At 53.9% G+C, this 24,301-nt stretch overlaps 1 long non-coding RNA gene across 1 annotated transcript in view; it reads left to right on the top strand.

Annotated features, from left to right (window-relative positions):
- Window positions 1–24,301, top strand: part of LOC144767823 (uncharacterized) — a 133,383-nt gene that overhangs the window by 34,369 nt on the left and 74,713 nt on the right. The gene's annotated exons all lie outside the window — the stretch shown is intronic.

A 24,301-nucleotide genomic window follows, 5' to 3' on the forward strand; every position in this document is an offset into this window, starting at 1 on the left:
CCATCGCCCCCTTCTTTCTCCCATTAACCTGCCAAGTGGTCCGTTCACCTCCTGGGTGGATGGTGGTGCTGGGATGTCGGGGCCTGGCCAGGCCCAGGGTTGGGGTCGAGCTGAGGCCACGCGGCCGCGTGGTGCAGTGTCCAAGATGGCGGTTGGCCCGGGCAATGGGGCTGAAGGGGGCCCGGGCCCGTGACACAGAGATGCGGGGAGTCATGCGGGGAGGGAGCGAGCCCTTCATGGGGCCTGTCCAACATGCGTCCCCCCCAGCTGAAGGCAGGGAGAGTCACCCATCCTCTTGGGGACTCTCCTCGTCGAGGCGGAAAAAGCGGGACATGCCATCCGCGTTGGCGTGGTCTTGGCCAGGGCGATGCTCCACAGTGAAGTCCATCCCCTGCAGGGAGATGGACCATCGCAATAGTTTGGGGTTCTCCCCCCGCATTTGCATTAGCCATTGCAGGGGCCGATGATCTGTTTGTACCCGGAAGTGGGTTCCGAAGAGGTAAGGCCGGAGCTTCTTGAGGGCCCATACTACGGCGAAGGCCTCTCGCTCAATGGTGCTCCAGCGCTGTTCTCGGGGCAGTAGGCGTCTGCTGATGAAGGCCACTGGTTGGTCGACTCCCTCGGGGTTCAGTTGGGAGAGGACGGCCCCGATGCCATGGTCTGAGGCATCAGTCTGGACGATGAACTCACGGCTGTAGTCGGGGGCCTGGAGCACAGGAGCGGTGCACATGGCGGCCTTCAGTCTCTCGAAGGCCGCTTGACAGTCGGGAGTCCAGTTGACTGTTATTGGGTTGGTCTTGGATGTGAGTTCCGTGAGGGGCCCCGCAATGCTGCCATAGTCCTTCACGAACCGCCGATAGTATCCGGTGAGCCCCAAGAAGGCTCGGACCTCGGTTTGGGTTACGGGGGGGCGCCAGGACTGGATGGCAGTGATCTTGAGCTGGAGGGGGGCCACCCGACCGCTCCCCACTTGGTGTCCAAGGTAGGTCACGGACCCCTGGCCGATTTGGCACTTGCTGGCCTTGATTGTGAGGCCGGCCTGTTGGAGGGCCTGCAGGACCCCTCGGAGGTGGCGGAGGTGGTCTGACCAGTGGCGGCTATACACCGCGATGTCGTCCAGGTATGCGGCGCTGAACTCTTCGAGGCCCGCTAATACCTGGTTCACAAGTCGTTGAAACGTGGCTGGAGCGTTTTTCATGCCGAATGGCATCACTCTGAAATGGTAGTGTCCATCCGGGGTGGAGAAAGCGGATCGTTCTTGTGCCCTGGGGGTGAGGCCGATCTGCCAGTAGCCCGCCGTCAGGTCGAAGATGCTTAGGTAGCGGGCCGCCCCCATGCGGTCGACTAGTTCGTCGGCTCGGGGGATGGGGTGAGCGTCGGTTCGGGTGACAGCGTTCAGACCCCGATAGTCGATGCAGAATCGGAGCTCGGGTGTGGTGCCCGGGGCCGCAGCTTTGGGGACCAGTACAACCGGGCTGGCCCAGGGGCTGTCCGAGGGTTTGATGACTCCGAGTGCGAGCATCTTGGAGACTTCTTCTTGGATGCAAGTGCGTACCCGGTCTGGTACTCGATACGGCCGGTGTCGGATAGGAGGACTGTCGCCAGTGTCCACGTCATGCAGGCACCAGGGGGTGACCCCGGGTGCGAGGGAGAATAGGCTTGCAAATTGCAGCAGGAGGGCCCGACAGTCTTGGCGCTGCTCCGGGGTCAGGGCCTCGGAGAGTTGGACCCGGTCCACTGAACCATCTTTTTCCCCGGTCCCCAGTAGGTCAGGGAGGGGCTCGGAGTCCTCTTCCGCTCCACTGTCTGTAGCCATCAGCAGGCTGAGCTCCGAGCGCACAAAGTGGGGTTTGAGTCTGTTGGCGTGGAGGACCCGGAGGGGGTTCCGGGGGGATTCCATGTCAATGAGGTAGGTGACGGGGCTCTTACGCTCGATCACCTTGAAGGGCCCCGTCCACTTGTCCTGTAAGGCACAAGGTTCGATGGGGGACATCACCCATACCTGCTGGCCAGGCTCGAATTCGGTGGAGGAGGCATGTTGATCGTACCACTTCTTCATGTCCTCCTGACTGGCCTCAAGATTGGCTTTGGCGATCTCTCTGAATCGCCGGGTCTGATTACGGAGGGTCAGGAGGTACTTGTAGACGTCTGGAGGGGTCTTCAGGGGGGCCATTTCCCACTCTTCTTTAACTAGGCTGAGAGGCCCGCGAACAGGGTGTCCGTACAGGAGTTCGAAGGGGCTGAAGCCGAGGGACTTCTGGGGTACTTCTCGGTAGGCGAAGAGGAGGCACGATAGTAGCACGTCCCACTGGCGGCGTAGGGGTTCTTCCAGCCCCATGATCATCCCCTTGAGAGTACGGTTGAATCGCTCGACCAGTCCGTTTCCTTGCGGGTGATAGGGGGTTGTGAATCGGTAGGTGACTCTGCACTGTTGCCATAAGGATTTCATATATTTTGAAATAAAGTTCGCGCCCCTGTCGCTGACGACTTCCCTGGGGAAGCCCACCCGAGAGAAGATTCCCATTAAGGCTCGACCTACCACTGGTGCGGTTACAGTTCAAAGGGGAACCGCCTCAGGATAGCGGGTGGCGTGGTCCACCAGGACCAGGATGAATCGATGCCCTTGTGCTGTTCGGGGGTCCAGGGGCCCCACAATGTCTATTCCCACCCTTTCGAACAGGGTGGTCACAACGGGGAATGGTTGCAGGGGTGCCTTGAGTTTGCGGCCGCTCTTCCCGCTGGCCTGGCAGGTCGGGCAGGACCGGCAGTGGTTGGAGACGTCATTTCTCATTTTCGGCCAGTAAAAGTGAGTCACCAGGCGGTTGTATGTTTTGTCTTGCCCCAAGTGTCCAGCCAGGGGGACATCATGGGCCAAGTTCAAAAGGAAGTCTCTGAAGCGGAGGGGCACCACCAGCACTCGACTGGCCCCCAGCTCCGCTATTCTTTGTTCGCTGTACAGTAAGTCATTGTCCCTATAGATCCAGTGGGCTCCTGCGGTGTCTCCTGCGCTCTGGGCGAGCGCTTGCTGTCGCAGTCCCTCGAGGGAGGAACATGTCTTTTGCTCTTGCCGGAATTGTTCTTGGGTGGGCCCCCGTTCCTGACGCCACTGAGCCAGGTCGGGAAGGTCTTGGGGCTGAGCGGCCTTTTCTTGGGTTTGTTCCGGGGGGTCGGTAGGGATGGAGTCTCCCTCTGGAGCGATCGGGGGAGGCGGTGCTGGCCATTCGGGTTCTTCAGATCCAGGGATGGTGTCGGCGGCCATGGACCGGGTTGTTACACACGCCCAGCCCGGGAGGCCCAACATCCCCAGGTGCTCTCTTCTTTCAACGGCTGCCCACGGGGAACTCTCGAGATCGTTCCCCAGGAGGCAGTCCACGGGGGCATCGTCGCGGACAGTCACTTTTAGCATACCAGACACTCCTCCCCATTCGAAGGGGACGCAGGCCATCCGACACAGGCTCTCCGAATTGTCGGCCGATCGGACGGGGCAAAGAACGTTTGGCAGGATTTGTTCTGGGGTCACCAGGTGACAACGGACGGCCGTCACACTGGCCCCTGTGTCACGCAGGGCTTCGGCCTTACGCCCATTTATGTTCACCCACTGACTGTATTTCCTGGTGTTGGCTGGTAGGGGAGCCCGCGGGATCAGGTCTCTTCCCCCTAGGCAGGCCAGGGTCATGGCGGCGGGTTCCCACTCGGGCTGCTCCTGCTCGTACTCGTCAGGCTCTTCGGAGACTTGCTCTTCTCCTAGGGCGGCGGCAGCCACCTGGTGGGGCCCGGGGGTCTGGTTCTTTGGGCAGGTCGGGTCACTGGCATAGTGGCCGAATCGTTGGCATCGATGACACGTAACGTTGGCTCGGAACCCCGGGCGCATCGGGGGGTTGCCCCGGCCGGCCGGGGGCGGGGTGTTGTTTGCGGGAGCGGCCGGGACGGCGTCTCTGCCCCGGCCCTGTCCTCCTCCTCCTCCTCGGGGACGATGAGGACCTTGGTTGGTTCTGTTCTGCTCGTTTGGTCCACTCCGGGTTACTCGGGTGCTCTCCCATCGGTCAGCCTCGGCGGCGAGCTGCCGTGGGTCAGTCAATTTGCTGTCGAGGAGGGGCTGCCTGAGCTCGACGAAGCAGTTGTTGGAGAGGTGCTCCCACACAATGAGGTTGAAGAGCTGCTCGTAGGTTGTTACGTTGCTACCCTTGATCCATCCCTCGAAGGCTCGGCTGAAATAGTTCACATATTCTATCCAGGTTGTACCCGGGATCCGGGTGCAGTTGCGGAACCTCTGGCGGTACATCTCGGGCGTCAGCCCATATCGACTGAGGAGGGCGGCCTTCATGTGGTCATAGGACGTCATTTGATGGTCCGGAAGCTGCAGCAGGGCATCCCGGCCTTCATTGACGAATCTCCCCCATAGACCGGCTCCCCAGTCACTTCGAGCGATCCTGTGGGCAGTCATGGCGATCTCGTAGGCCTTGAACCACTGCTGTATGTCGTCGTTCTGATAATATTCACGGACCACATCTTTGGGGATGTGGACCTTCTGTTCGGTAGTCCCTGGGGGGCGCGGTTGCTCGGGCACCCCTAGGTCTTTGTTCTGTTTGCGCATTTCTATCTCCGCTAGCTTGCACTCGTGTTCGTATGCCAGTCTTTTTTCTTCGAGTTCTCTCTGTCTCTGCTTTTCCTCTCGCTCTTCTTGGAGCCGTAAGTGTTCTAAGTTCATCTTTTGTTCTGCCAGTTTCAACTCTCCGTCTAATTTGAGCCGTGCCAACTCTAACTCGTGAAGTCTATTTTTCTCTCGTTCTCGGATCTCTTCCCGGGAGAGATCCGTTCTCCTTTCTTCCGTCAGAGCGGTGTTTGTCTCCGGGGCTTCGGCGGTATTTGTCTCTGCCCAGGATTCTAGGGCGTGTTTGAAGTCCTCTTTCGTGCTCAGACCGGTGGTGGCAATGCCTAGTTCCATGCAAAATTGTTTTAGCTCTCGGTGGTTGTACTCTTCCAGTTTTTCCATCTGGAATTTCTCTGCAGATCCGCTCTCTTTGGTCGTCATTGTGGATTAGTCGTAGGGTGAGTTACTCTCTGTACGGTTACGCGTTGGTTCGGATCCCGCCGCTGCCACCAATGTTAGACGGGGACCTGGAGGGTCGGCCGAGCACAAGGGGAGAGGCCTCCGGTGAGGGCCGTCTCCAGCGATCGTACAGACAAGTAACTTCCCCCCCCACAGATGGACACCACACGAAGATCAGATTAACACCCTTTATAGGCAGTTCTTGAAGTAAGGTAGTACGATACAAGGAGATCAGGACACGATGATCCTCTCAATTCTAGTCTCTAGTAGGGAAAGGGGGTAGCGGGACAGTCTTGGTACCTACTGGTACTGAGGTGAAACGGCGGTAGCTCACAATCCTCGAGCTCGGTGTTCGGACGGGTCGGACCGCGGCAGCGCCAGCAGGTCCCGAAGAGGTCGTAGATGGCAACGGGCCGCGGCACCGCCAGCAGGTCCCAACGAGGATGACGGTTGCAACGGGCCGCGGCAGCGCCAGCAGGTCCCAACGAGGATGACGGTTACAACGGGCCGCGGCAGCGCCAGCAGGTCCTACGAGGATGAAGGTTGCAGAAGGCCGCGGCAGCGCCAGCAGGCAGGGCGATAGTTCACAAGGCAGGGCTGCGGCAGCGCCAGCAGTCCGTCAAGGATGAGTTCTTCTCGGTGTCTCTCGACTCCAGGATACAACTGCCCTCCTGCTCTGGGGCTGCCTCAGTTATAGGTCTGGCGCCCTTTGATGTCCGGACCCTCGCACTGGGAGGTCGGGAGGTCCGGGATGAGGGAGTCCAGACACCCAGCAGGGGGGTGGAGCCAGCACCCGGGGAGGCTGGGGGCGATCGGCACCTGGCGGGGGAGAGCCATCGCCCCCTTCTTTCTCCCATTAACCTGCCAAGTGGTCCGTTCACCTCCTGGGTGGATGGTGGTGCCGGGATGTCGGGGCTGGCCAGGCCCAGGGTTGGGGTCGAGCTGAGGCCACGCGGCCGCGTGGTGCAGTGTCCAAGATGGCGGTTGGCCCGGGCAATGGGGCTGAAGGGGGCCCAGGCCCGTGACACAGAGATGCGGGGAGGGAGCGAGCCCTTCATGGGGCCTGTCCAACAGTGAAGGTGTGAGGGTGTGGGGGTCTGAAGGTGTGTAGTAGTGTGAGGGGGTGAGGGTGAGGGGGTGTGAGGGGGTGAGGGTGAGGTGTGTGAGGGTGAGGGGTGTTAAGGTGAGGGGGTGTGTGAGGATGAGGGTATGTGTGTGTGGGAGAAGGTCGGCTGTCTCCCCCTGCTGGGCCTGCTTAACCGGGATCATCGGAGGTAAGAGCCCAGGGAACAGTGGTGGGCCAGGCACAGGTCACAAGGTCAGGCGAGGGCCCCGCTCCAGACCCTAGCAATGGATTAAGAGATCGAACAGGCCTAAGTCCGCGGGATAGTACAGTAGTATCCATCAAAGACTGACTCGCACCCGCACAAAATTGAAAGCTTACCGTTTAAAAGCCCACAGCCCACAGCAGAACACTGCTGAGGAGGGGGCAGACCTGCTGAGAACGCCGTGCGGCCTCCGGCGCGCACCGGGATCGCGCTGAAAGGCCAGCGGCTGCCAGATTGTGCTGAAGACGTGCGGCACGGACTGTGCGCGCTCTACCGGTTCCAGGAGCTGCTGTGCGGTGCCCTAAATCACCAGTGAGCTGTGTGAGCCTGCCCCTCCTTTACTGCAGCGCGGAGGCTTCACGGACCATAAGATCTGCAACCAGTGACCACTTCTTCTTCATTTATTCACCTAACCCTGCAGGATTGGTCTGGGTACAGCCTTGATAAAGGTGCTTATTTCATTGCAATCACGCATCATGAATTTGCAGTGATTGTTTCAGATCGAGCCTGATTCCAAGATGGTGGTGGTGCTGTGTACGTGGTCATCAGAACACCTTGAATGCTGGTAAGAGGCAGGAAATTCATTTATATGGCTATGCTTCGTGGAGGCAGCGCGAGTATTTTACAGTTAGCACTGTATGGAGGGGCCATTTCCTTGTTACCTGGGGAATTATCAAATCAAGTGCCTGACCCTAAAATGGAGGTCAGATCGTGACAAAGGGATCTATATGTAAACCCCAGGGGTGCCGAACGATGCAGTTTTGAAGTCGCTGCAGCAGCAACCATTGGAGTAGTGTCCTTACCAGCAAGAAGAGATCCAATGTAGGATCAATGTGAGCTGCCTATATAGTTATATTTGATCTCAAGCAATAATACCTACCTGATGCCCTGGACAATATACCTGCTTCGGCATATTGAAGAGCTTGAGGAAGTTTCTTCAAGTGAACTCTGAAATGCTCAAAAAGGCAGTCGACATGTTGCGAAAACCAGTCACTAGTTTTATTTAGCGCCTGGTTGAATATCACGTATGTAATGGAGGTGATAAAACATTGTTTTAGACTGTTTAGCAGCAATTCTACGTACGAGCCTATTAACAGATGTGGATCCTGTTTATTGCCCAGTTTCTTCCCACATATCGACCTGCACCTCATTTCATATGTTTAACACAATTGTGTGTTTGTGTGCCAACTCTTATACACCTGCATTAAAAGGGCCACGCCTTTTGCAAGCATGCATGTCCAGTTGTTTCTTGTGAGGGAAGTCTTCTTCAGGCACCAGCCGGCGACACCACCTGCTCAAGTGCACCCACGCTGCTAGTTGTAAAGACAGACACAGTTCTGGGAGTCATTTCTAACTTAAGGAAACACATTGATTGCTTTGCCTTCGAACATTATTCTGTCTGCCTGTCCTGTCACTGGTTCATAATTTCTGCTCTTTAGAGGTATCTGGTAGCATGCAGCAGTGTGAGTAATGCAGCAATGTGCAGCGTGCAGCAGTGTGATGCGTGCAGTGGTGTGATATGTGCTGCAGTGTGATGTGTGCAGCATTGTGAGGCGTGCAGCAGTGTGAGGCATGCAGCAGTGTGAGGCGTGCAGCAGTGTGAGGCATGTGGCAGTGTGCAGCATGCAGCAGTGTGAGTAATACAGCAGTGTGCAGCATGCAGCAGTGTGATGTGTGCAGCAGTATGCGGCATGCAGCAGTGTGAGGCGTGCAGCAGTGTGCAGTGCAGCAGTGTGCAGCATGCAGCAGTTTGAGTAATTCAGCAGTGTGAGTAATGCAGCAGTGTGAGGAGTGCAGCAGTGTGAGGCGTGCAGCAGTGTGAGGCGTGCAGCAGTGTGTGGCGTGCAGCAGTGTGAGGCATGCAGCAGTGTGAGGCATGCAGCAGTGTGAGGCGTGCAGCAGTGTGTGGCATGCAGCAGTGAGAGGCATGCAACAGTGTGTTGTGCAGCAGTGTGCAGCATGCAGCAGTGTGAGGCATGCAGCAGTGCAAGGCGTGCAGCAGTGTGAGGCATGCAGCAGTGTGAGGCATGCAGCAGTGTGTAGCATGCAGCAGTGTGAGTAATGCAGCAGTGTGCACCATGCAGCAGTGTGAGGCGTGCAGCAGTGTGAGGCGTTTAGCAGTGTGAGGCGTTTAGCAGTGTGTGGCGTTTAGCAGTGTGAGGCGTGCAGCAGTGTGAGGCATGCAGCAGTGTGAGGCGTGGAGCAGTGTGAGGTGTGCAGCAGTGTGTGGCGTGCAGCAGTGTGTGCCGTGCAGCAGTGTCATTATCAATGATTGGCTTTCCACTGAAGTCCGGGAAATACCAAAACGGACGGAATTAGAGCATGGGCCAAAACCATGGGTTCTTTCAAGTAACCTGTTTTCTTGTTTTCTTTTGAAAACAGATTTTGGTAGTGTGCGTTTTTAACAGAGACTGGGTCTTTTACCTATGCAGCATGAGTGGAGTTGTAGCAGAGGAGATTATATCAAGACACTTTATAATTGACTGGCCAGGTGTTTTGAAATTCCTGGCCCAGATGACAGTGTTAATGCCAGATTCCTTTCAGCTGAGCAGTTACTGTATTACATCTCTACACACACTTTTCCTGAAAAGGGATACAACTAAACAAGCATTTGCAATGCAATAGGTCTCGCATTAGGAAAGTGTGAACTATTGCTATTGTAAATGAATTTTTTTTAAATATGTGTTGGCTTTGAAAATATATAAAATAGTAGCATTGTTATTCACAAAGCCAATAGCTTACACTTTCCTAATGCGAGTCCTATTGGCTATGGCAATGCTTGTTGGTAGCAAGCAAGGACAGGTCTGTTGTGGTGCTGAGTGATGCTGTTGTGGTGATGAGTGATGATGTGGTTGGGCTGAGTGATGTGGTGGTGTCCCAGAGTGATGTGATGGTGTCCAAGAGTGATGTGGTGGTGTCCTAGAGTGATATGATGGTGTCCCTGAGTGATGTGGTGGTGTTATGTGGCGTGCATCAGTGTGAGGCTTGCAGCAGTGTGTCGTGCAGCAGTGTGTTGTGCAGCAGTGTGTCCTGCAGCAGTGTGCAGTGTGCAGCAGTGTGAGGCTTGCAGCATTGTAAAGGCATGCAGCATTGTGAGGCGCGCAGCAGTGTGGGGCGTGCAGCTGTGTGAGGCGTGCAGCAGTGTGAGGTGTGCAGCAGTGTGAGTTGTGTGGCAGTGTGCAGCATGCAGCAGTGTGAGTAATGCAGCAGTGTGCAGCGTGCCGCAGTGTGCAGCGTGAGGCAGTGTGAGGCATGCAGCAGTGTGCAGTGTGCAGCAGTGTGATGCGTGCAGCAGTGTGAGGCTTGCAGCATTGTGAGGCATGCAGCATTGTGAGGCGTGCAGCAGTGTGAGGCGTGCAGCTGTGTGAGGTGTGCAGCAGTGTGAGGCGTGCAGCAGTGTGAGTTGTGTGGCAGTGTGCAGCATGCATCAGTGTGAGTAATGCAGCAGCGTGCAGCAGTGTGCAGTGTGAGGCAGTGTGCGGCATGCAGCACTGTGTGGCATGCAGCAGTGTGAGGCATGTGGCAGTGTGAGGCATGTGGCAGTGTGCCGTTCAGTAATGTGCAGCATGCAGCAGTGTGAGTAATGCAGCAGTGTGCAGCGTGCATCAGTGTGAGGCATGCAGCAGTGTGAGGCGTGCAGCAGTGTGAGGCATGCAGCATTGTGTCGTGCAGCAGTGTGTCGCGTGCACCAGTGTGATGCATGCAGCAGTGTGAAGCATGCAGCAGCGTGAGGCGTGCAGTAGTGTGAGGTGTGCAGCAGTGTGATGCGTGCAGCAGTGTGAGGCGTGCAGCAGTGTGAGGCATGCAGCCGTGTGCGGCGTGCAGCAGTGTGAGGTGTGCAGCAGTGTGAGGCGTGCAGCAGTGTGAGGCGTGCAGCAGTGTGAGGCGTGCAGCAGTGTGCAGCATGCAGCGGTGTGAGTAATGGAGCAGTGTGAAGTGTGCAGCAGTGTGAGGCGTGCAGCAGTGTGACCTGCAGCAGTGTGTGGCGTTCAGCAGTGTGATGCGTGCAGCAGTGTGAGGCATGCAGCACTGTGAGGCGTGCAGCAGTGGCAGGTGTGCAGCAGTGTGAGGCGTGCAGCAGTGTGTCATGCAGCAGTGTGTCATGCAGCAGTGTGCAGCATGCAGCAGTGTGAGGTGTGCAGCAGTGTGATGCATGCAGCAGTGTGATGCGTGCAGCAGTGTGAGCCATGCAGCAGTGTGCGGCGTGCAGCAGTGTGAGGTGTGCAGCAGTGTGAGGTGTGCAGCAGTGTGAGGCGTGCAGCAGTGTGCAGCATGCAGCGGTGTGAGTAATGGAGCAGTGTGAGGCGTGCAGCAGTGTGAGGCGTGCAGCAGTGTGACCTGCAGCAGTGTGTGGCGTTCAGCAGTGTGATGCGTGCAGCAGTGTGGGGCATGCAGCAGTGTGAGGCGTGCAGCAGTGTCAGGTGTGCAGCAGTGTGAGGCGTGCAGCAGTGTGGGGCGTGCAGCTGTGTGAGGCGTGCAGCTGTGTGAGGCATGCAGCAGTGTGAGGCGTGCAGCAGTGTGAGTTGTGTGGCAGTGTGCAGCATGCAGCAGTGTGAGTAATGCAGCAGTGTGCAGCGTGCAGCAGTGTGCAGCGTGAGGCAGTGTGCGGCATGCAGCACTGTGTGGCATGCAGCAGTGTGAGGCATGTGGCAGTGTGAGGCATGTGGCAGTGTGCCGTTCAGTAATGTGCAGCATGCAGCAGTGTGAGTAATGCAGCAGTGTGCAGTGTGCATCAGTGTGAGGCATGCAGCAGTGTGAGGCGTGCAGCAGTGTGAGGCATGCAGCATTGTGTCGTGCAGCAGTGTGTGGCGTGCACCAGTGTGATGCGTACAGCAGTGTGAAGCATGCAGCAGCGTGAGGCGTGCAGTAGTGTGAGGTGTGCAGCAGTGTGATGCGTGCAGCAGTGTGAGGCGTGCAGCAGTGTGAGGCATGCAGCAGTGTGCGGCGTGCAGCAGTGTGAGGTGTGCAGCAGTGTGAGGCGTGCAGCAGTGTGAGGCGTGCAGCAGTGTGCAGCATACAGCGGTGTGAGTAATGGAGCAGTGTGAGGCGTGCAGCAGTGTGAGGCGTGCAACAGTGTGACCTGCAGCAGTGTGTGGCGTTCAGCAGTGTGATGCGTGCAGCAGTGTGAGGCATGCAGCACTGTGAGGCGTGCAGAAGTGTCAGGTGTGCAGCAGTGTAAGGCGTGCAGCAGTGTGTCATGCAGCAGTGTGTCATGCAGCAGTGTGCAGCATGCAGCAGTGTGCAGCAGTGTGAGGTGTGCAGCAGTGTGATGCGTGCAGCAGTGTGATGCGTGCAGCAGTGTGAGGCATGCAGCAGTGTGCGGCGTGCAGCAGTGTGAGGTGTGCAGCAGTGTGAGGCGTGCAGCAGTGTGAGGCGTGCAGCAGTATGCAGCATGCAGCATGCAGCATGCAGCGGTGTGAGTAATGGAGCAGTGTGAGGCGTGCAGCAGTGTGAGGCGTGCAGCAGTGTGACCTGCAGCAGTGTGTGGCGTTCAGCAGTGTGATGCGTGCAGCAGTGTGAGGCATGCAGCAGTGTGAGGCGTGCAGCAGTGTCAGGTGTGCAGCAGTGTGAGGCGTGCAGCAGTGTGTCATGCAGCAGTGTGTCATGCAGCAGTGTGCAGCATGCAGCAGTGTGCAGCAGTGTGAGGCGTTCCGCAGTGTGAGGCGTGCAGCAGTGTGTGGCGTGCAACAGTGTGAGGTATGCAGCAGTGTGAGGTTTGCAGCAGTGTGGGGCATGCAGCAGTGTCATGAAGTAGTGTGCAGCATGCAGCAGTGTGAGTAATGCAGCAGTGTGCATCGTGCAGCAGTGTGATGCGTGCAGCAGTGTGATGTGTGCAGCATTGTGAGGCGTGCAGCATTGTGAGGTATGCAGCAGTGTGAGGTGTGCAGCAGTGTGACGCGTGCAGCATTGTGAGTCGTGCGGCTGTGTGCTGCATGCAGCAGTGTTAGTAATGCAGCAGTGTGCTGCGCGCAGCAGTGTGAGGCGTGCAGGAGTGTGCAGCGTGCAGCAGTGTGTGGCGTGAATCAGTGTGAGGCGTGCATCAGTGTGAGGCATGCAGCAGTGTGTCGTGCAGCAGTGTGCAGCATGCAGCAGTGTGAGTAATGCAGCAGTGTTAGGCATGCAGCAGTGTGAGGCGTGATGTGAGGGGGTGTGAGGCTTAGGGGCTGTGAGGTTGAGAGTGTGTGAGGGTGAGAGGGTGTGTGAGGGTCAGAGGGTGTGAGGGTGAGTGAGGGTATGTGAGAGTGAGGGTGTGGGGGTGTGCGGGTGAGGGGGTGTGAAGGTGAGGGGGTGTGAGGGTGAGAGGGTGTGTGAGGGGGGTGTCAGGGTGAGGGTGAGAGGGTAAGTGAGTGTGAGCCTGTGTGAGTGTGAGGGTGTGTGAGAATGAGGGTGAGTGAGTGGGTGTGAGGGTGAGGGTGAGGGTGAGGGGGTGTGAGCATGAGGGGGTGTTGGATTGAGGGGGTGTGAGGGTGTGTGTGAGGGTGAAGGTGTGAGGGTGAGGGGTGTGGGGGTCTGAAGGTGTGTGGTAGTGTGAGGGGGTGAGGGTGAGAGGTGAGGGTGAGGGGGTGTGTGGGGGTGAGGGTGAGGTGTGTGAGGGTGAGGGGTGTTAAGGTGAGGGTGTGTGTGAGGGTGAGGGTATGTGGGTGTGGGAGCAGGTCGGCTGTCTCCCCCTGCTGGGCCTGCTTAACCGGGATCATCAGAGGTAAGAGCCCAGGCACCGGTCACAAGGTCAGGCGAGGGCCCCGCTCCAGACCCTAGCAATGGATTAAGAGATCGAACAGGCCTAAGTCCGCGGGATAGTACAGTAGTATACATCAAAGACTGACTCGCACCCGCACAAAATTGAAAGCTTACCGTTTAACAGCCCACAGCCCACAGCAGAACACTGCTGAGGAGGGGGGGGACCTGCTGAGAACGCCGTGCGGCCTGCGGCGCGGACCGGGATCGCGCTGAAAGGCCAGCGGCTGCCAGATTGTGCTGAGGACGTGCGGCACGTACTGTGCGCGCTCTACCGGTTCCAGGAGCTGCTGTGTGGTGCCCTAAATCACCAGTGAGTTGTGTGAGCCTGCCCCTCCTTTACTGCAGCGTGGAGGCTTCACGGACCATAAGATCTGCAACCAGGGACCACTTCTTCTTTATGTATTCACCTGACGCTGCAGGATTGGTCTGGGTACAGCCTTGATAAAGGTACTTATTTCATTGCAATCACGCATCGTGAATTTGCAGTGATTGTTTCAGATCGAGCCTGATTCCAAGATGGCGGTGGTGCTGTGTACGTGGTCATCGGAACACCTTGAATGCTGGTAAGAGGCAGGAAATTCATTTATATGGCTATGCTTCGTGGAGGCAGCGCGAGTATTTTACAGTTAGCACTGTATGGAGGGGCCGTTTCCTTGTTACCTGGGGAATTATAAAAACAAGTGCCTGACCCTAAAATGGAGGTCAGATCGTGACAAAGGGATCTATATGCAAACCCCAGTGGTGTCGAACGATGCAGTTTTGAAGTGGCGCAGCAGCAACCATTGGAGTAGTGTCCTTACCAGCAAGAAGAGATCCAATGTAGGATCAATGTGAGCTGCCTATATAGTTATATTTGATCTCAAGCAATAATACCTACCTGATGCCCTGGACAATATAAAGTTGTGGAACACTTCCTATCGATTACAAGGCGATCCAGAGGTATTCTGAAACAAAGTGGTGTTCATAAACATTTGTTTGGTCCTTGTTCTTTGGATTGTGTTGTTTCTGTGATTGTATACACGGAGCAGACACTAGCGCCCCCAGACCTACCAGCAGAAACGAAGAGGGCGGGAAGGCTAACGCTCTCCTCAGCGCAGCAAGAAGTGCCAGCTGCACTGTTTAGGCCATTAACAGCTGTGTAGCAGATAGTGCCAGCTGCATCATTTAGGCCTTTCACAGCTGCACAGCAAGTAGTACCAGCTGCATCATCTAGACCTTTTACAGCTGTGCAGCAAGTAGTGCCAGCTGCACCGTTGCGGCCTTTTTTAGCTGCGCAGCAAGTAGTACCAGCTGCACCGTTTAGGCCTTTTACACAATTGTGTGTTTGTGTGCCAACTCTTATACACCTGCAGTAAAAGGGCCACGCCTTTTGCAAGAACGCACGTCCAGTTGTTTCTTTTATGAGGGAAGTCTTCTTCAGGCACCAGCCGGCGACACCACCTGCTCAAGTGCACCCACGCTGCTAGTTGTAAAGACAGAAACAGTTCTGGGGGTCATTTCTAACTTAAGGAAACACATTGATTGCTTTGTCTCCGAACATTATTCTGTCTGCCTGTCCTGTCACTGGTTCATAATTTCTGCTCTTTAGAGGTATCTGGTAGCATGCAGCAGTGTGAGTAATGCAGCAATGTGCAGCGTGCAGCAGTGTGATGCGTGCAGTAGTGTGATACGTGCAGCAGTGTGATGTATGCAGCATTGTGAGGCGTGCAGCAGTGTGAGGCATGCAGCAGTGTGAGGCGTGCAGCAGTGTGAGGCGTGCGGCAGTGTGAGGCGTGCAGCTGTGTGAGGCGTGCATCAGTGTGAGGCGTGCAGCAGTGTGAGTTGTGTGGTAGTGTGCAGCATGCAGCAGTGTGAGTAATGCAGCAGTGTGCAGCGTGCAGCAGTGTGCAGCGTGAGGCAGTGTGAGACGTGCAGCAGTGTGCAGTGTGCAGCAGTGTGATGCATGCAGCAGTGTGAGGTTTGCAGCATTGTGAGGCATGCAGCATTGTGAGGCGTGCAGCAGTGTGAGGCGTGCAGCTGTGTGAGGCGTGCAGCAGTGTGATGTGTGCAGCAGTGTGAGTTGTGTGGCAGTGTGCAGCATGCAGCAGTGTGAGTAATGCAGCAGTGTGAAGCGTGCAGCAGTGTGCAGCATGAGGCAGTGTGCGGCATGCAGCACTGTGTGGTATGCAGCAGTGTGAGGCATGTGGCAGTGTGAGGCATGTGGCAGTGTGCTGTTCAGTAATGTGCAGCATGCAGCAGTGTGAGTAATGCAGCAGTGTGCAGCGTGCATCAGTGTGAGGCATGCAGCAGTGTGAGGCGTGCAGCAGTGTGAGGCATGCAGCATTGTGTCGTGTAGCAGTGTGTGGCGTGCACCAGTGTGATGCGTGCAGCAGTGTGAAGCGTGCAGCAGCGTGAGGCGTGCAGTAGTGTGAGGTGTGCAGCAGTGTGAGGTGTGCAGCAGTGTGAGGCATGCAGCAGTGTGCGGCGTGCAGCAGTGTGAGGTGTGCAGCAGTGTTAGGCGTGCAGCAGTGTGAGGCGTGCAGCAGTGTGCAGCATGCAGCGGTGTGAGTAATGCAGCAGTGTGAGGCGTGCAGCAGTGTGAGGCGTGCAGCAGTGTGACCTGCAGCAGTGTGTGGCGTTCAGCAGTGTGATGCGTGCAGCAGTGTGAGGCATGCAGCAGTGTGAGTCGTGCAGCATTGTCAGGTGTGCAGCAGTGTGAGGCGTGCAGCAGTGTGTGATGCAGCAGTGTGTCATGCAGCAGTGTGCAGCATGCAGCAGTGTGCAGCAGTGTGCAGCAGTGTGAGGTGTTCTGCAGTGTGAGGCGTGCAGCAGTGTGTTGCGTGCAACAGGGTGAGGTGTGCAGCAGTGTGAGGTATGCAGCAGTGTGTGGAGTGCAGCAGTGTCATGAAGTAGTGTGCAGCATGCAGCAGTGTGAGTAATGCAGCAGTGTGCATCGTGCATCAGTGTGAGGCATGCAGCAGTGTGTCGTGCAGCAGTGTGCAGCATGCAGCAGTGTGAGTAATGCAGCAGTGTGAGGCATGCAGCAGTGTGAGGCGTGATGTAAGGGGGTGTGAGGGTTAGGGGCTGTGAGGGTGAGAGTGTGTGAGGGTGAGAGGATGTGTGAGGGTGAGAGGGTGTGAGGGTGAGTGAGGGTATGTGAGAGTGAGGGTGTGGGGTGTGCGGGTGAGGGGGTGTGAGGGTGAGGGGGTGTGAGGGTGAGAGGGTGTGTGAGGGGGGTGTCAGGGTGAGGGTGAGAGGGTAAGTGAGTGTGAGACTGTGTGAGGGTGAAGGTGTGTGAGGGTGAGGGTGAGTGAGTGGGTGTGAGGGTGAGGGTGAGGGTGAGGGGGTGTGAGCATGAGGGGGTGTTGGATTGAGGGGGTGTGAGGGTGTGTGTGAGGGTGAAGGTGTGAGGGTGAGGGGTGTGGGGGTCTGAAAGTGTGTGGTAGTGTGAGGGGGTGAGGGTGAGGGGGTGTGTGGGGGTGAGGGTGAGGTGTGTGAGGGTGAGGGGTGTTAAGGTGAGGGTGTGTGTGAGCGTGAGGGTATGTGGGTGTGGGAGCAGGTCGGCTGTCTCCCCCTGCTGGGCCTGCTTAACCGGGATCATCAGAGGTAAGAGCCCAGGGAACAGTGGTGGGCCAGGCACCGGTCACAAGGTCAGGCGAGGGCCCCGCTCCAGACCCTAGCAATGGATTAAGAGATCGAACAGGCCTAAGTCCGCGGGATAGTACAGTAGTATACATCAAAGACTGACTCGCACCCGCACAAAATTGAAAGCTTACCGTTTAACAGCCCACAGCCCACAGCAGAACACTGCTGAGGAGGGAGGGGACCTGCTGAGAACGCCGTGCGGCCTGCGGCGCGGACCGGGATCGCGCTGAAAGGCCAGCGGCTGCCAGATTGTGCTGAGGACGTGCGGCACGGACTGTGCGTGCTCTACCCGTTCCAGGAGCTGCTGTGTGGTGCCCTAAATCACCAGTGAGTTGTGTGAGCCTGCCCCTCCTTTACTGCAGCGCGGAGGCTTCACGGACCATAAGATCTGCAACCAGGGACCACTTCTTCTTTATGTATTCACCTGACGCTGCAGGATTGGTCTGGGTACAGCCTTGATAAAGGTGCTTATTTCATTGCAATCACGCATCGTGAATTTGCAGTGATTGTTTCAGATCGAGCCTGATTCCAAGATGGCGGTGGTGCTGTGTACGTGGTCATCGGAACACCTTGAATGCTGGTAAGAGGCAGGAAATTCATTTATATGGCTATGCTTCGTGGAGGCAGCGCGAGTATTTTACAGTTAGCACTGTATGGAGGGGCCGTTTCCTTGTTACCTGGGGAATTATCAAATCAAGTGCCTGACCCTAAAATGGAGGTCAGATCGTGACAAAGGGATCTATATGCAAACCCCAGTGGTGCCCAACGATGCAGTTTTGAAGTGGCTGCAGCAGCAACCATTGGAGTAATGTCCTTACCAGCAAGAAGAGATCCAATGTAGGATCAATGTGAGCTGCCTATATAGTTATATTTGATCTCAAGCAATAATACCTACCTGATGCCCTGGACAATATAAAGTTGTGGAACACTTCCTATCGATTACAAGGCGATCCAGAGGTATTCTGAAACAAAGTGGTGTTCATAAACATTTGTTTGGTCCTTGTTCTTTGGATTGTGTTGTTTCTGTGATTGTATACACGGAGCAGACACTAGCGCCCCCAGACCTACCAGCAGAAACGAAAGGGGCGGGAAGGCTAACGCTCTCCTCAGCGCAGCAAGAAATGCCAGCTGCACTGTTTAGGCCATTAACAGCTGTGTAGCAGATAGTGCTAGCTGCATCATTTAGGCCTTTCACAGCTGCACAGCAAGTAGTACCAGCAGCATCATCTAGACCTTTTACAGCTGTGCAGCAAGTAGTGCCAGCTGCACCGTTGAGGCCTTTTTTAGCTGCGCAGCAAGTAGTACCAGCTGCACCGTTTAGGCCGTTTACAGCTGCGCAGCAAGTAGTGCCAGCTGCACCGTTTAGGCCTTTTACAGCTGCGCAGCAAGTAATGCCACCTGCTCCATTTAGGCCTTTTCACAGCTGTGCTACAGGTAGTGTCAGCTGCACTGTTTAGGACACTTTTTCTGTGGGGACATTTCTGATTGAGTTAGGACCCTCGCTGCATTGGCAGCAACCTTGACATTATGGTTTCAGGGCATTTGCGTCCCCCTCTGAGATGGCCAGTTGGCCAGGGAGACTGCGAGGTCTGTAAAAAGCCAGGCCCTTTCTAAGTATATGTGGTGCTAGGAAATGCTTTTCATGTTGTAGGATTTACGCACCCTGTTCTGAGCACCTCTAAAGGTGGCCTTATGATGACGAGGCTGACGTGCATATTTTGATTTTGCTAGTCAGATTTTATTCCACCCTATGCTCTTTGCCCCTAATGTTAGATATTCTCAGGAGATTAGGATCCAATAGTAGTCTGTTGAGATTATGGGCGTACAATGTGGTTGGTGCAGAATGTGCTTCTGTTACAGGCAGATGCTAAGTACAGGGTATACAACTGTTACCACGCATCTTTTACCACGAAGTACTGTTACAACGAAACCATTACAACGCAAGGGTATTTACAACGCATGTATTTACAACGCATTACACTACAACGCAGCTACTATTACAACGCATACCATTACAACGTAAGTATAGGTAAGTTTATCTTTTTTTAAAAACATTTATTAGGGGTATTGGGTTTGGGTTTTGGGGTACAGGGGTATTTTTAGGTTTCAGGGTTGGGTTTGGGTTTTGGGGTACAGGGGTATATTTAGGTTTCAGGGCTGGGTTTAGGTTTTGGGTACAGGGGTATTTTTAGGTTTCAGGGCTGGGTTTGGGTTTTGGGGTACAGGGGTATTTTTAGGTTTCAGGGTTGGGTTTGGGTTTTGGGGTACAGGGGTATTTTTAGGTTTCAGGGTTGGGTTTGGGTTTTGGGGTTCAGGGGTATTTTTAGGTTTCAGGGCTGGGTTTGGGTTTTGGGGTACAGGGGTATTTTTAGGTTTCAGGGCTGGGTTTGGGTTTTGGGGTACAGGGGTATTTTTAGGTTTCAGGGCTGGGTTTGGGTTTTGGGGTACAGGGGTATTTTTATGTTTCAGGGTTGGGTTTGGGTTTTGGGGTACAGGGGTATTTTTAGGTTTCAGGATTGGGTTTGGGTTTTGGGGTACAGGGGTATTTTTAGGTTTTAGGGATGGGTTTGGGTTTTGGGGTACAGGGGTATTTTTAACATATATATTTACAAATTAATACATAAAAATTAATATAATTAATTAAAATATTTAATATTAAAATAATAATTTATTAATTAAAGAGATATTACTAATAATTACATTATTTTAACATATTATATACTTACCTATACTTACGTTGTAATGGTATGCGTTGTAATAGTACCTGCGTTGTAGTGTATTGCGTTGTAAAGGTATTCGTGGTAAAGAGTCCTGCGTTGTACAAATTGCGTGGTAATGGTCTGCGTGCTAAAAGTATGCGTGCTAACATCATATATCCTAAGTACAGTGATCACCAGTGGTCACTGGGTGTTCGTTTGTGATTTGTTTTACTTTGACTAATTGTGCTTTGTGATGGTTTTGACAATGAGACAGTTGGTCCTATCGTATGTTAACATTTCCCTTGTAAATATTATCTTGTGCCAGTTGGCTTCATGTATACCTAGATGAAGGGCCCAACAAATACCCACCTCTCTTCCCGGGCGGCACGTTGGTTCAGATTTCCGCACCCGACATCTGGAATATGTGCCCCCTTTTAGTCCTTATACTTCTCCTCACCACCGCATTCCTAGTAACACCCTTCTCATATCCCCCCAGCACTCCTTCTCCTCACTTTCCCAACATGACCACCACTCGAGTTAAGGCTGGGATCAACTGCTACAAAATCATTTATCCTCCTGGCCAGACTAAAGCTTCAGTAAAACGCTTGAAGCATAACACTATTGAACGTTTCCCTGATTCCCTTTTTGTTGATCAATTTTACAATTGTCGTTTTGGGAGGCGCAAAAATGATTTCATTTTATTCACTCACTACACCCCCTCTTGGTCCACCAGCTTATATAATTCCCTTAAAGTCACCTCCTCCTCCTCTATCCCTCATGGGAAACAACTAAAGATTTCCCCCTCTGCGTATTTCAACAGCTCCCTCACCAGCTCAATCTATAACAACGGTACTGTCGTGATCCAAGGCAAAGACACCTGTCTCTCTCTCTTTGACCACCTCTTCCCCTCCCTACTCCCCTCCTCAACTACCGGGTTTTCCCCTGACTCTCCATCTAGCTCCACCCATTATTCCCTTTCTCCTCCCCTGACCCCCCTACACTCCATTAGGCTGTACCCTCGGGAGGCACAGGTCGGTCCTCTTCCCTCAACCTCCCTTGTGCCCTCCTCTCCCTTTCCTCCCACTTCACAGTATGCCCCCCCTTCATCACGTCAGCCATACCACTAGCTAATACGCTTCTAGTCCAATATGCACCGTCCCTGTACCTCAATCTCATCTCCTCCCCCCTTTCCTACCTGCTACTCCCTTTTTTAATCCACCCCTCCTCCAACCTCCCCCAGCTAACTTTCCTTATGCTCCCCTCATTCCTCCCTCTCCCCCTCTTCTCTACCCCCTCCTCCCCTCGCTTCTTACCCCAATTTCTCCACAATCCCATTGCATCTCTCTCCTTCCCCCACTCCGCCAGCAATGCTGCGCTACCCCCTTCTCCCCCTTGGTACCCCCTTCCATCTTCCTCCATCGGGCCCAGCAGAACCATTTCCTTTCTTCAACTTCCCCTTCTCCGAACCCCCCTCACTCTGCCAGATGCCCGTTCCCTCACAGCCAGCTCTCCTAGCCAACAGGACCCCTCCAACCACCTCCCCTCTCTTCCTCCCAAACCTCCTACCCTCCTATGACACCTCGAAGTCCTCCCCTCTCCCTCTCCTTCTACCCCACTGCCTTGTTCCACACCCATCTCCCCCTAAATATGTCCTTAATTCCTTTCCTTCGTGCAACGCCAACAAAGACAACTCTCCCTTCACCTCTGAAACACCAACCCCCACTCTCAACCTCCACCTTTCCCCACTTATGAACCATATACCCCAACTCTCCTCCTATTCCCCCAACTCTCCCTGCCTTCCACCACCAATTTCACACCCTCCGGTTGGCATCGAGACACCCAACCTTCCGTGCTCTGCCCTACTCTCTCTTGAAAATAAGCTAGGCTCTCTTATCACCTCCATCTCCCAGATTGTAGCTTCCATTTCACTTTTAAGCTCCAAGATTTCCACTGTCCCATTCACCTCAACTACTTTGGAAAACTCTCACCTTCCCACGAGATGCACCTCGCCCCCTCACCCCATCATAGCCAAGCATAACCTGTGATCTGCAAACATCGTTCACTTACACAGGCCCTTAAATGCCACCCTTCTTCAACTTGCATCTCCGAGTAACCCAACTATCTACACTATTCCGACCATCTCTTCTGTCAGAACCAAGCATCCACCTAAACCCTCCCGTCACCCCCGTATAAGTACAATATCCCTATCACCCTTCTTAGCCCAAGTGCCCCATCACCAAAACAGTCTCGAAAGAGCTGCGCTGTCCGCTCCTCAACTGCAGATCTGCAATAAAACTCAAACTCGAAATCTCTGATACCATCACCTTTCACAATATTGACATGTTCTTCCTAACAGAGACATGGTTCAATGATATGTTTGATCTCCTATTACCCACAGGCTATTCTATTTTTAGGAATGACAGACCTATCAAAGTTGGGGGAGGTGTTGCAGTCATCTTTAGAAACTCCCTTCAACTTAAGGCTTCTCCCATCAGCGCCTTCCGCACTTTTGAATGTCTATCTCTTGAGCTTCAACTGCACCACCGCTCACCCCTCAGATTCCATGTCATTTATCGCCCACCTGGCAGCGGTCTTTCGTTTATGGAGGAACTCACTGACTTGTTCAGCGAGCAATACTCGCAAAGTGACAATCAGACCATCGTGGGTGACTTCAATCTCCACTGGGGCTCTCTGCAAGACTCTAGCATGAACTTGCTGGCCACCTTCCTCTCTACAAACGATCTTATCCAACACTGCACAGAATCAACACACTCTAAGGGCTCAATCCTGGACCTTGTTATTTCTAAAGCAGGCATGCTTTCTATCACTACCCCTATTCACGTAGACTGGTTAGACCACTTCCTTATCCCTTTCTCTCTTCACCTAGCGCACTCTATAACTCTTGGCCAACGTAAGAGGGCTACCTTCTGGTTCCGTGACACTAAAAATATTGAAACCGTTTCCCTCTGTGAATCAGCTTTGCTGTCACTTCCAAGGCTAGACCCGAACCTAGATGTTGACGTTCTCACCTCCCAATGCCTCTCGGTCCTTGCAGTCGAAATCAATAACGTCACTCCACTCCAAAGCAAACAGAAAAGGCCCATTCCCTCAGCACCTTGGTTCGACAAATCCCTCTATGAAGAAAGGAAGCACCTAAGACTCCTGGAGAAACAATGGAGGCAAGCGCCCTCCACCTATAATTTGGCCACGATTCGTTCAGCAAGATCCACAAGTACATCTTTCTTGGGAAAGCATCACACTTCAGAACCCTCCTTGACTCAGCCAAAAATAGACCCAAAAAACTATTTGATCTCATCAAGAATACTAACTGCTCTCCCCCAACCTCCAAGTTGGAGGATTCTACACAGAAAGCTGTGGATTTTGCTGTACTTTTTTTATGAAAAAGTGAAATCACTTGTGGATCAGATCGCTCATCCTACCCCTCCAGAGGAACGCAAATCACTAGCCACTTGGCAGAACTTCGACCCCATCTCTGAAGATGTCCTTCTCAAGTGCATCCTCGAAACAAAGCCCTCCAACCATTCTCTTGACCCCATCCCTAGTGCCATTGCCATTGACTTCTTTACCCATTCTCTTCCCTATTGGACCACTCTGGTCAACCTCTCCCTCTGTCAAGGCTCCCTTCCTGTTCCCTTCAAAACTGGGCAGCTCACCCCTATGCTTAAAAAACCCACTGCTGATGCAAACAACCTCAACAACTTCCGCCCCATCACTAACCTACCCTTTCTTGCAAAGATCACAGAAAGATGTGTTGCGAAACAACTCTCTCGTCATATCAAGGATAATGATCTTCTTGACAATTTTCAGTCCGGCTTCATCCAAAACTGCAGCACTAAAACAGCCCTGCTGCAAGTGATTGATGACGAACTGCGGATACTCGATTTGGGGGGTCTTGTCTTCTAATTATCCTTGACCTTTATGCAGCCTTTGACACTGTCAATCACAACACCCTCCTCAACACTCTTCAACAGAGAATGGGCATGGAGGGCGCTGTGCTATAATGGTTTGCTTCCTTCCTCTCTGATAGATCCCAAATGATCAAAATAGCGGACAGTCTTTCATCTCCCTTGGCCGTGGGTCAAGGTGTTCCTCAAGGCTCTATACTTGCACCCGCATTGTTCAATCTCCATTTGGAACCACTGGGAAATCTCCTAAGTAAATCCGGGGTCCACTATCATCTCTACGCAGACGACACTCAAATCTACCTCAAGGTTGCCTCCACTCACGATCTCTCCGTCCTAAGCTCTACTCTAGACTCCATTCAAAACTGGATGTCAACACATCAACTGATTCTGAATCCCTCCAAAATTGAATTCCTCCTCACTTTCTCCTCCCCCGGTTCAATCATGGATGGACCGGATGAATCTACTGAACAATAAACTCATCATTGTCAACAGCGCAAAACGTTTGTTCTTGTGTATGAGTGTCATCCATTCATTGCAGTATTATATCTCTACTTGTACTTTGCATGCTTTTGTAACCTGCACACGTTTTCCTCCTGTAATGCACCGTTTGCTACCTCTTGTATTTTGTTTGCTCTCAATTGTCACTTTTGCCTCATGTAATGTAACGTTTGCTTTTGTAATTTGTTCACTTGTAATGTTCTCATGTATCAGTTCAATTCCTGTTGTGAAGCGCTCTGACACCTTGGGGTAAAGTCTGCGCTATATAAAACGCATAAATAAATAAAATACATACAAATGAGGGTGAGGGGGTGTGAGGGTGAGGGTGGGTGAGGGTGGGTGGGAGTGTGTGTGAGTGTTAGGGGGTCAGAGTTTGAAAGGGTGTGTGAGGGTTAGAGGGTGGGCGAGAGGGTGGGTGAGGGTGGGTGAGCGGGTGAG

The sequence above is a fragment of the Lissotriton helveticus genome, chromosome 7, assembly GCF_964261635.1.
Source record: "Lissotriton helveticus chromosome 7, aLisHel1.1, whole genome shotgun sequence".
NCBI lineage: Eukaryota > Metazoa > Chordata > Amphibia > Caudata > Salamandridae > Lissotriton > Lissotriton helveticus.